The following is a 13,329-nucleotide window of genomic DNA, read 5'->3' as shown; positions in this document are numbered from 1 at the left end:
GTAAGTTTCTGTATTACTCTCCACACAGCTCACCCTCTCCTCCGCTCTCCCCGTGTCCATGACTCTATTCTCTTCGTCTGTTTCTCTATTGCTGCCCTGCAAATAAATTCTTCAGGACCATTTTTCTAGATTCCTATATATGCGATAGTATATGATATTTCTCTTTCTCTTTCTGACTTACTTCATTCTGTATAATAGGCGCTAGGTTCATCCACCTCATCAGAACTGTCTCAAATGCATTCCTTTTTATGACTGCGTAATACCCCACTGTGTCTGTGCACCACAGCCTCTTTATCCATACGTCTCTCGGTGGACGTCTAGGTTGCTTCCGTGTTCTGGCTGTTGTTAATAGCGCTGCAGTGAACAGCGGGATACATGCGCCTTTTTCAACTTTGGTTTCCTCGGGGTGTATGCCTAGGAGTGGGACTGCTGGGTCATGCGGTGGTTTTATTCCTCGTTTTTAGAGGAATCTCCATACCGTCTCCCACAGTGGCTGTATCAGTTTACATTCCCACCAACAGCGCAAGAGCGTTCCCTTCTCTCCACACCCTCTCCAGCATTTATTGTTTGTAGACTTTTTGATGATGCCCATTCTGACTGGTGTGAGGTGATATCTCATTGTAGTTTTGATTTGCATTTCTCTCATAATGAGCAATGTTGAGCATCTTTTCATGTGTTTGTTAGCCATCTGAATGTCTTCTTTGGATAAATGTCTGTTTAGGTCTTTTGCCCGCTTTTTGATTGGGTCGTTTGTTTCTCTGGGGTTGAGTGGTATGAGCTGCTTGTATATTTTGGAAATTAATGCTTTGTCAGTTGTTTCATTTGCTATTATTTTCTCCCATTCTGAGGGTTGTCTTTTCACCTTGCTTATCGTTTCCTTTGCTGTGCAGAAGCTCTTAAGTTTAATCAGGTTCCACTTGTTTATTTTCATTTTGTTTCCATTACTCTGGGAGGTGGGTCATAGAGGATATTGCTTTATGTCATCGAGTGTTCTGCCTATGGTTTCCTCTAAGAGTTTTATAGTTTCTGGTCTTACGTTTAGGCCTTTAATCCATTTTGAGTTTATCTTTGTGTTGGTGTTAGAAAGTGTTCTAATTTCATTCTTTTACATGTAGCTGTCCAGTTTTCCCAGCACCATTTACTGAAAAGGCTGTCTTTGCCCCATTGTATCTTCTTGCCTCCTTTGTCAAAAATAAGGCACCCACAGGTGCATGGGCTTATTTCTGGGCTTTCTGTCTTGCTCGTTGGTCTGTATTTCTGTCTTGGCGCCAGTGCCATACTGTCTTGATGACTGTAGCTTTGTGTCTAATCTGAAGTCAGGAAGGTTAATTCTTCCAGCTCCATTTTTCTTTCTCAAGATTGCTTTGGCTATTTGGGGTCTTTTGTGTTTCCATATGAATTGTGAAATTTTTTTTCTAGTTCTGTGGAAAATGCCGTTGGTAATTTGGTAGGGATCACACTGAATATGCAGATGGCGTTTGGTGGTACAGTCATTTCCCCAGGAACGTGGACTATCTCTCCATCTGTCTGTGTCATCTTTGATTTCTTTCATCAGTGTCTCATAATTTTCTGCACGCAGCTCTTTTGTCCCTCAGGTAGGTTTATTCCTAGATACTTCATTCTTTTTGTTGCAATGATGAATAGGACTTATTCCTTAATTTCTCTTCTGATTTTTTATTGTTAGTATATAGAAATGAAAGTGATTTATGTGTATTGATTTTGTATCCTGTGACTTTGCTAAATTCACTGATTAGCTCTAGTAATTTTCTGATCGTATCTTTAGGATTTTCCATGTACAGTATCATGTCATCTGCAAGCAGGGATAGCTTTACTTCTTCTTTTCCAGTATGGATTCCTTCCATTTGTTTTTATTCTCTGATTCCTGTAGCTAGGACTTCCAGAACTATGTTGAAGAATAGTGGTGAAGGGGGACACCCTTGTCTTGCTCCTGATCTTAGAGGGAATGCTTTCGGTTTTTCATCATTGAGAATAATGTTTGCTGTGGGCTTATCATATATGGCTTTTATTATGTTGAGGTAGGTTCCTTCTAGGCCCATTTTTTGAAGAGTTTTAATCATAAATGGGTGCTGAATTTTGTCAAAGGCTTTTTTCTGCATCTATTGAGATTATCATATGGTTTTTACCTTTCAATTTGTTAATATGGTGTATCACATTGATTGATCTGCATATATTGAAGAATCCCTGCACCCCTGGATACCCTCCCTGGCCACGGTGTATGAGCTTCGGCTGGGCTGTTGCACCCTGCCTTCCACCGTTCCCCTGAGGGTTTTGCATCTCTGTTCATCGGTGACGTTGGCCTGCAGTTCTCCTCTGTGTGTCTTCACCTGGCTTTGGTGTCAGGGTGATGGTGGCCTCGCAGAATGAGTTTGGAAGTGTTCCATCCTCTGCAGTGTTTGTGAAGAGTTCTAGAGGGACAGCCATTAGCTCTTCTCTAAACGTTTGATAGAATTCTCCTGTGAAGCCATCCGGTCCTGGCCTTTTGTTTCTTGGGAGATTTTTTTCATCACAGCTTCAATTTCGGTGCTTGTGATTGGGTTGTTCATAATCTCTATTTCTTCCTGGTTCATTCTTGAGAGACTGACCTTTTCTAAGAATCTGTCCATTTCTTCCAGGTCACCCACCCACAGCCTCTCATAATCCTTGGCATTTCTGCACTGTCTGCTGCAGCCCCTCCTTCTTCATTTCTAATTTTGTTGATTTGATTCTTGTCTCTTTTTTTCTTGATGAGTCTGGCTAAAGGTTTGTCAACTTTGGTTGTCTTCTCAAAGAACCTGCTTCTAGTTTTATTAATCTTTGCTGTTATTTCCTTCATTTCCTTTTCCATTTGTTTCCGTTTTTATGATTTCCTTCCTTCTGCTATTGGCGGGAGGGGGGGTTGTTCTCCTTCCAGTTGTTTCAGCTGTAAAGTCAGGCTGTCTCTTCAGCGTCTTTCTCGTTTCTTGACGTCGGGTCGCGTTGCTATCGATTCTCGTCTTAGAGCTGCTTTTGCGGCACCCGTGAGGTTTTAGTTGTCATGTTTTCACTATCATTCTAGAAATGTATTTCCCTTTTGATTTCTTCAGTAACCTGTTGTTTATTTAGAAATGTATTGTTTAACATTCACGCGTTTGTGTTTCTACAGTCTTTCTCTTGGAATTGATATCTAGTCTCATAGCATTGTGGTTGGAGAAGACGCTGGATCTGATTTCAATTTTCTTAAATTTCCTGAGGTTTGATTTGTGCCCCAAGATGTGGTCTAGCCTGGAGAATGTTTCATGTGCCCTTGAGAAGGTGTGTTCTGCATTTGGACGGAATGCCTTGACGATATCAGCGAGATCCGTCTCATCTCATGTGTCATTCAAGACCCGTGTTTCCTTAGTAGCCTTCTGCTCCGATGACCTGTCCGCTGGTGCGAGTGGGGCGTGAATGTCTCCTATTACTGCGTTACTGTCAGCTTCCCCTTTGATGTGGGTCAATGTCTGTCTTCCGTGTCGAGGTGCTCCCATGTTGGGCGCGTGGATATTTATAATTGCTCTGTCTTCCTCTTGGACTGATCCCTTGATCAGTATGTAGCGGCCTTCCTTATCTCTTGGGCTCTTTATTTTAAGGTCTATTTTGTCAGATATGAGGATTGCTACTCCAGCTCTCTTTGGCTTCCCATTTGCATGGAAGATATTTTTCCATCCTCTTGCTTTCAGTCTATATGTGTCTTTCGGTCTGAAGTGGGTTTCTTGTAGTCAGCGTATATGTGGGTCTTGTTTCTGTATCCATTCAGCCAGTCTGGGTCTCTGGGCTGGAGCACTTAATCCATTCACATTTGAAGTTATTACTGAGGTGCACGTTCCTACTAGCATTGTCTTAATTGCTTGGGGTTTGACTGTGTGGCCCTTCACTTCTCTTGTATTTCTTGACTCTAAGTCCCTCTAACATTTGTTGTAAAGCTGGTCTGGTGGTACTGAATTCTCTTAACTTTTGCTTGTCTGAAAAGCTTTTGATTTCTCCATCAATTTTGAGTGAGGTCCTTGCCGGGTAGAGTACTCATGGTTGCCGAATTTTCCCTTTCAGAACTTTAAATATATCCTGCCATTCCCCTCTGGCCTGCGGAGTCTCTGCTGAAAGATCGGCTTCTAAATGTGTGGGGTTTCCCTTCAATGTTGCGTGCTGCTTCTTGCTGCTGTTAATATTCTTTGTGTTGAGTCTTCGTTAGTTTGATCAGTGTGTGTCTTGGCGTGCTTCTCCTTGGGTTTATCCTGGATGGGACTCTGTGCCTTTGGGACTTGATTGACTATTTCCTTTTTCATGTTGGGGACGTTTTCAACTATAATCTCTTCAAATATTTTCTCATACCCTTTCATTTCCTCTTCTTGTTCTGAGACCCCCTATACTACAAATGTTGGTGCGTTTGATATTGTCCCGAAGGTCTCTGAGACTCCTCAGCTCTTTTCACTCTTTTTACTTTATTCTGATCTGCAGAAGTTATTTCCACCATTTTATCTTCCAGCTCATGCATCCGTTCTCCTGCTTTAGATAGTCTGCTATTGATTCCTTCTGGAATGGCACCCACTCCAGTCCTCTTGCCTGGAGAATCCCATGGACGGAGGAGCCTGGTGGGCTGCAGTCCATGGGATCGCTAGGAGTCGGACACGACTGAGCGACTTCCCTTTCCCTTTTCACTTTCATGCATTGGCGAAGGAAATGGCAACCCACTGCAGTGTTCCTGCCTGGAGAATCCCGGGGATGGGGGAGCCTGGTGGGCTGCCGTCCATGGGGTCGCACAGGGTCGGACACGACTGCAGCGACTCAGCAGAGCACAGAGTGTCTTTAATTTCAGTGATTGCATTGTTTGCCTCTGTGAGTTTATTCTTTAGTTTTCCTAGGTCTTTGTTAATTGATTCTTGCATTGTACCCATTCTGTTTTGGAGGTTTTTTTATCATCTTTATCATTATTCTGAATTATTTTTCAAATCGTTTGCCCACTTCCTCTTCATTTATTCGGACTTCTGTGTCTCTAGTTTGTTACCTCCTTTGTGCAGTCTTTCTCTGCCTTTTCATCACTTTCTATTATTGTGTCTGAGGTCTCCTTTTCCCAGGCTTCAAGGCTGGATTCTTTCTTCCTTTTGAAGAAAGATTGGTGCAGTGGTTTGTGTAGGCTCCTTATGGAGTGAGATTTGAGCTGAGTTTTTTTTCCCCTCCAATCGGCAGGGCTGAGTGAGGGGGTGATCCTGTCTGCTGATGACTGGGTTTGTATTTTTGCTTTGCTTGCTGTTTGGATGAGGTGTCCTGCACAGGGTGCTGCTGGTGGTTGGGTGGTGCTGGGTCTTGTGTTCAGGTGGCTTCCTTGGTGTGAGTTCTCACTGCTGATACCCCCAGGGTTAGCTCTCCGGTAGTCTGGGGCTTAGAGTCAGTGTTTCCACTCCAGAGGCCCAGGGCTCGATCTCGGGTCAGAAACAAAGATTCCAAAAGTGGTTTGTTACGGCTTTAAGTGAGAGTAAAGCAAATATTCAGAACCAAGAAACCAAACATAAACCCCAGGCAAGTGGCAGCTACGAAATCAGGCACAGGCAAATAATGATGGAATATACACGTAGGCATATACACCTATAAGCAAAACCAAAAGAGTCCAGCAAAAATAAAGTACAATAGATTGACCTGGTGAACAAAGGGAACCAAAAGTTATATCTACCAGTTAAGAACAAAACCAACCAACGCACAAACTGGAAAATATCCTACAGTGCGGAAAATATGTTGAGAGGAAAGGAAAGAAAGAAAAGAAAGAAAGAACAGATATGCAAAGTTGAATAGAGGTAGATAAGATTTATAGGCATTAAAGATTAGCTTCAAGGAGAAAAGAACAGTAGGAAAGGCAAACAAGGGAATAGATGTAGAAAAAATAACAATAAGTTTGAAAAAAAATTTTTAAAGAGGAAGAGGAAAGAAAAAAAAAGGAAAACTCCACAGAGCTCCAACAGCCTAACGTACAGGCAGAGATTTATAACGACAATAAAAAGTGTGATTGAAAAGAAAAAAAGAGACTCTAAACTTAATTAAATTTCATAGTGCCAATAAAATTGACAACTACAAGATGGGGGAGAAAAGAAAAAAGGAAAGAAAAAGAATAAAAATCAAAAAGAAACTACAGAACAAGTCGAGACGTAAGAATAATAAATGTTTCTCTTGAGTCACTGCTGTCAGCGTCCTTTCCCTCGCTGGGAGTCACAGTCCACCCCAGTTCCGCAGGATGCCCTCCAACACTGTGCTGGTCTCTGGACCTGCTGTGCGGCAGCTCAGATTCTAATCTGGTCCTACTCCTGTGTGTTCTTGCCTCCAATGTCCACAGCTGTCAGAACTAGTGCGTTTTCTTTTGTGGGAGCTCTCAGTGGCCTTTTATATGTTCCGTAGACACAGAGTCTGCCTAGTTGATCGTGTGGATTAAATCTGCAGCTTGTACAGCTGGTGGGAAGGTTTGGGATCTTTGTCCTTAGCCACACTGCCCCTGGGTTTCACCTGTGGTTTCATTTCCCCCTCTGCACGTGGGTCGTCCTCTGGGGTTTGCCCCTGCGGCCGCCCTGGAGGGCTTGGGTCTGCCCCTGTGAGGGCCAGGTGCGGAGCTGGCGCGGCTGCCTGGGTCTCAGGGGCTCCGGCAGCACCAGGGACTCAGGGGAGTTGGCGGCGAGGGCAGCAGGAAATACAGAGCTCTAGACGGGCGTGGCACCCAGTATCGGCCAACACGCTCCAGTATTCTTGCCTGGAGAACCCCGTTCTCCCTGACAGGTGCCTGGCAGGCCACAATCCACAGGGCAGCAAAGAGTTGGACACAACTGAAGTGACCCCGTGTGAACACATGCAAGACGGTTTTTGCCTGTGGCACTCTGCCCCAGTGAGGGCTGAGCGTGAAGGTGGCACGGCTGCCTGGGTCGCAGGGCCCCTGGCGGTGCCAAGAGAGCAGCGGCACGGGCTGCCTCCACTGCAGGAGTTACGGGCCGATCTTTCTTCGAGCCTCTTGTAGCTGGCGATCAGAAGGCCTCTTTGGCCAGTCTTTCTCCACAGCTCTGCCTGTTCAGGCGCTTGGGGGGCTCCCTCGCCTGGGGTCCTTCTCTGTTGTTTGGCATGTCAGGCACGTAGAGGGCCCCCCGGGTGGGGTCCTGCTCCGCAGTTCAGTGCGTCAGGGGTTTGGCGGGCCAGCCTCCCTGCTGCTCAGCTGCAGGTGCCGGCTGTGGGGAGAGGCTCTGGTGCTGGCTGCAGCCCCTGCCCCTGACTCAGCAGCGTCGCCTGGCTCCACGGCTGCCTGGCTCTCTTCCACAGGCGTTTCCCACCACGATCTCCTCCCTCACATCCCCTCGACCCATCTCTCCACAGTCAGCAGCAGCCCTCGCCCTGGGGTTGCCCCACGATCCCTAAGCTCCAGCTCCCAGCCGCCGCACCTTCCAAGGGGCCTGCAAAGCAGTCCGGGGTGTGTGGCTGCAGCAGGGACTGTCCACCTCATCCCATTGAGGCTGCCACAGATCAGCGGCTTCACTCTCAGCCTTGAATGTTTCTCCTCCGACTCAGACAACTGCCCTGATGTGGGGATCGGACGCCCGCTTCAGTCCCCCCACCCGCCGAGGGCAGGTCGGGTCCTAGCAACGCTCCTGTTCTCCCCGCCAGCTCCTTCATCCCACCGAGTTTTGCGAGGTTCTGGGTGCTCTCTTCTGCTGGTCAGGCCCTCGGCCGGCTCTCGGCTGGTGTCCCACTCGCACTTCTGTGTCTGAAGCCGCGTCCCTGACGTGCCCACGGAGAGAGATGTGAGCTCCACATCCAGCTGCTCCTCCGCCACCCTGCACAGCCTGGTCTGCTTTCGCTGACTGTATAGAGCATCTCCATCTTTGGCTGCAAAGAGTACAAGCAGTCTGATTTTGGTATTGACCATCTGGTGATGTCTATGTGTAGTCTTCTCTTGTGTTGTTGGAAGAAGGTGTCTGGTGGCTCAGACGGTAAAGCGTCTGCCTGCAATGCGGGAGACCCAGGTTCGATTCCTAGGTCGGGAAGATCCCCTGGAGAAGGAAATGGCAATCCACTCCAGCACTCTTGCCTGGAAAATCCCATGGACAGAGGAGCCTGATAGGCTACAGTCCATGGGGTCACAGAGTTGGACACGACTGAGCGACCTCACTTCACTTTCACAGTGCAGTCTCTTGGCAAAACTCTGTTAGCCTTTGTCCTGCTTCATCCTGTACTCCGAGGCCAAACTTGCCTGTTACTCCAGGTATCTCTTGACTTCCTCCTTTTGCATTCCAGTCCCCTATGATGAAAAGGACATCTTTTTTGGGTGTTAGTTCTAGAAGGCCTGGTAGGTCTTCACAGAACCATTCAGCTTCAGTTTCTTCAGCATTACTGGTTGGAGCATAGACTTGGACTACTGTGATATTGAATGGTTTGCCTTGGAAACGAACAGAGATCATTCTGCGGTTTTTGAGATTGCACCCAAGTACTGCATTTCAGACTCTATTGTTGACTATGATGGCTACTCCATTTCTTCTAAGGGATTCTTGCCCACGGCTGCTGCTAAGTCGCTTCAGTCATGTCCGACTCTGTGCGACCCCAGAGACAGCAGCCCACCAGGCTCCCCCGTCCCTGGGACTCTCCAGGCAAGAACACTGGAGTGGGTTGCCGTTTCCTTCTCCACAGCAGTAGATATAATGGCCGTCTGCCTCCAGTCCATCTTAGTTCACTGATTCCTAAGATGTTGATGTTCACTCTTCTGTTACTATAGTCCATAATATTCTTGAAACATTAAACATATGAGGAAACAATGATTAGCAAGTGTTTCAGCAACAGCAGCAGCCACACTGCGTCATACGGGCAGACATTTGTTTGCTTTTACCCTGGAAAATATACACCAAGACGCAAAAAAGACTATCACATAAATGATTTAGAAATAAATATTTTTTAAAAATGTGTGAACCCTCTACATATGAAACAAGAAATCACTGCAGAAGAGGTTTTAAAAGACGCAGACTCATAAACACTAAGCCGAGCTCAGAGGAGAGAAGATTCAATACGACGGTGAGTCACAGGTTCCATGAAGCCCTAGTCAGAACCCTCAGGGCTCAGGAGGGACTTGACAGGGTGACTCTAAAATTGTTGTGAAAAATACAAAGGCCCGAGAACAGGTGGGGACTTGGTGGGAGTAGGTGCTGCCCGAGACCCCAGACTCAGCGCTGCCCACAGTGGGCCCGAGAGGTGGCCCAGGGTCCGCGAGACCCGGCTGATGCCACAAGCCGCCTGGCTCAGGGCACACTGAAGAACACATCGAAATTACAACAAAATTCAACCCCACATCACATGACACACAAAACTCAGTTGGTCAGGGGAGGTTTGCAGGCCAAGCAACTCTCATTCTTGAGCATAATATGGGTGCCTGCCTTCTTGCCTTCAGGGGTAAAAAGGGATATCTTAAAAAGGACACAAAAAGCCAAAAAAAAAAAAGAAAAAAGTAATATACATGAAAACATTAAAATCCGGGAACATCTGTTCATCAGCTACAGGAGAGGAAAGACAAGGAGGAATATACCATCAGCAACAGGCTCGTCTCCAGAACCCATGAACGTGTGAAAAGCGGAAGCGTTCACCGTTCATTCGTGTCTGACTCTGTGACCCCGTGGACTGTAGCCCGCCAAGCTTCTCTGTCCGTGGGACTCTCCAGGCAAGAACACTGGAGTGGGTTGCCATTTCCTTCTCCAGGGGATCTTCCTGACCCAGGGATCGAACCTGGGTCTCCTGCATTGCAGGCAGATTCTTTACTGTCCAGGCCACCAGGGAAGCCCCCCAGAATCCGTGAGGCATTTAGAAAACAGGAGGAAAAAGACAGCCTACTGTATAGCGCGGGGGGCCGCACTCAGCACCTGGCGATAGCCTGCGATGGGACAGGGCGCGTGTCCACACACAGGCTGCTGCCCGCCGGATGCCGACACAGCTTTGAAATCAACAAGGTTTTAACAAGAAAAATGTTTTAAGAAAGAAGAAGACAACCGACTTCAAAATGTTTAAGAAACTTGAACAGGCACTTGATAAAAGTCATCCAGGAAATGCAAGCTAAAACCTCCAGGCGACGCCTCTACAACACCGACTGTCGACGGTCGGTGCGGCTGTGGCTCGAGAGGGACTCTCCCGGGTGCTGCGGCGACGCCGCATCTCTGGGGACAGTGCAGCTTAGTGACTGAGACCCCAAATCCACCCCAAGGTATACACACAGTTCTCCTCCCTAGGGCTGCTCTGACAGCACCCCAGACTGCGTGACTTACACAGCATAAGCGTGTTACCTCTCAGCCCCGGAGGCCCGGCGTCCGGACGCCGCTGTGGATGGCCGGCTTCCCCCGGCCTCCCTGCTGTGCACGAGCTTCCCAGGTGGCACGGTGGTGAAGAGCCCACTTGCCAACGCAGGAGACACAAGAGACACGGGTTCAATCCCTGGGTCAGGAAGATCCCCTGAAGGAGGAAATGGCCACCCACTCCAGTGTTCTTGCCTAGAGAATCCCACGGACAGAGGAGCCTGGCGGGCTACAGTCCGTGGGGTCGCAGAAAGCAGGACACTCTGAGCGCTCCCCTCTGTGCATGTCTGCCTGGGTCTAAACTTCCCATTTTTATAAGGACGCCAGTCACGCTGGATGAGGACCCACCTCAAAGTCCTCAACTTAATTCAATTACCTCTGGAAAGACCTTTTCTCCAAATAAGGTCATATTCTGAGGTGTTGGGATTTACACCCAACATATTAATTTGGGGGGGACACAGTTCAAGGCATAAGAGTACCCAAACTGCTGTGCATGCCCGTGTGCGGAGATGTGTGCAGAAATACTTAGGGTGGTGTTACAATAGTAAAAATATTGCAAACGTCAAGTACCGGCAGTGTGGCGGATGAAGAAGATGCCTAAAACGAGATGCTTGCAGTGACGGAAATGGAAACTCGGCTGCACGTCGCAACACGGGTGCGTCTCCCAAGCACTGTGCTGATCTGGGCCCAGACACAATAAACACACAGCGTGGCCCCATGGGTGCGGAGTTCTGCCCACAGGCAGAGCGAAGCAGAGGTGGAGGGGCATCCAGAGCGGAGGACTAAGGAGCTCAGAAAGCCTTTCCCGAGGAACCTAGCACACAAGCAGAAACTTCAGGACCTTGGGAACTGATCAAAGGCATCGGGAATGCTTATGCAAGAAATACGGTGGGGGCTCAGAGAGCACCCATGGGAACCTACAGCAACTTTGCCGGGGTCGTCCTGCCACACCTCCCCCCAACTGTCCTCACATGGGAGAGGCAGCTGAACAGGCCACAGGCGCAGCTGCCCCAGTGCTGGGGCTGACCTGCCAGGGAGTGACCCGAGAAGATCTGTTACCAGCCAGGTTGGCCGCGGCAAGACTAAAGCCAGGAGACACGCAAACGGGAAAGCGTAACACACACACAAGGGGGAACAGTCACTAAAAGCTGTCTCTGAGGGAGCCCCCTGCGGCCCACTGGTTAAGGGTTCCGGGCTTCCACCGTCACGGCCCAGGTTCAATCCCTAGGCAGAGGTCTAAGATCCAAGCCACGTGACTCGGCCAAACAAAGAAAACTATGTTTAAAAAAAACCCAAAACCTGTTGCTGACGGAGGGTGGATGTTGGACTCAGCACAAAGGGACTTCAAAGCAGGTATTTTGAGTATTTTCAAAAACGTAAATGATGAAAGAGGAATTATATTTACATTTCTGAGTGTGTGTGTGTTGCGGGGGGGGGGGGGGGGGGGGGAGTGCTTCCCTGTGGCTCAGCAAGTAAAGAACCTGCCTGCAGTGCAGGGGACTCGGGAGATTCAGGTTTGACTCCTGGGTCAGGAAGATCTCTTGGAGGAGGAAATGGAAACCCACTCCAGTATTCCTGGCTGCAGAATCCGTGGACAGGGGCGCCTGACAGGTTACAGTCGATGAGGTCGCAGAGTCAGACACAACTTAGCAGCTAAAGCAACAACAACAATATGGACTGCAGATTATTAACAAGCGCAAAGAAGTGCTGAAAAGGGCACCTGGTCTCTTCCTGCCGCCAGTCTGAGACTCAGAAAGTCAACGAGGGATTAAAAGCTACAGCACAAAGGTGACTTCCCTGTGGCCCAGTGGTTAAGACAGTGTGATTCCAACGCAGGGGTTGCAGGTTTAACCCCTGGTCAGGGACCTAAGGTCCCACGTGCCATGCAAGCCAAAAGTAAAATGAAGAGTGATTTCTGAAAGGCTGCAGCGCACAGTGGAGGCCGGGACGCGGAGCAGACGGCGCTCCCGCTTCTGACACCTTGGGCACACCCCAGTGAGGCCGAAGCCCGAGACCTGAACCACTTCAAGACCCACCTGGACGTCAGGCCCATAACTGGACAACTTGAATTCCAAATGGGTCGCTGGACTTGCCCTCAGTGACTGTGGGCTGTTTCAAGACCTGCAAAAGGAGACGTTCATTCCGAGAAAAACTCTATGCATTTTGTACATTCCGGAAAACGTATCCCCACAATGCTCTTGTGGGTGCATAATCCCATCACTTCTAGAAAAAAATTGGGAACCCTATAGCCACCCAGTAGCCTCCAAAGGCGAGAGGGTGGAGACCACCAGTTCACACCCCCGGACAGTCACCAGGCGCTGGGCAAGTCTCCCTCCCTCTCCTCTGGCACATCGTGTAGCAGAAACGCTGCCGAAGGTCACGGACGAGCCCCAGAGCAACACGCGGGGGGCGCGTGTTCACCTACGGCTGAAGCTGCACAGCTTTGAGCGCGGAGGAATCTGGCTGCGGGCGCGTCTCTCCCGAGCTGTCCTGACCCCTTCTGGAGGCTCTGAGTGCTGCAGCTGCCGCCGCGGGCTGCAGTTCGTCCGTCGAGGCTCCAGGGCACCCAAGCCCGCCCTCCGGCTGCCATCTTCGCCGGCAGTCAGGGTGTGTGTGCAGAGCTTCACACCGGAAAGACCCAGGTGTGTCCGCAGCTTCCACTGCGGGCTCCATCGTTCTGGCTTTGATTGAGCCTTGTGCAGCAAGAGCTGACTCCCAGCTCGGCATTCGAAAGAAAACGTCCCTGTGCGACCCTTCATCTCAGCCACTGACGCCTCCGGAGCAAGTCTGAGGCTTCGCCCCTGGATCTTCAAAATGCTTTTGTGGCCTTCCATCATTTTTCACTGTTTGCAAACATTTCTTCAGTAAGAGAAGATGCTTTGGTTCTAAAACTTTCAAGACTGAAAATAATATTTCTTTGTAATAAGTGACTCAAAGACAAAAGAAAGTAAATGGAAATCTGGAGATAAAAGACAAACTGAAATGAAGAATCCACAAGATTCTGTCAAGAACAACTGGACAT

The sequence above is a fragment of the Budorcas taxicolor genome, chromosome 11, assembly GCF_023091745.1.
Source record: "Budorcas taxicolor isolate Tak-1 chromosome 11, Takin1.1, whole genome shotgun sequence".
Classification (NCBI taxonomy): domain Eukaryota; kingdom Metazoa; phylum Chordata; class Mammalia; order Artiodactyla; family Bovidae; genus Budorcas; species Budorcas taxicolor.
This window is presented reverse-complemented; position numbering follows the sequence as displayed.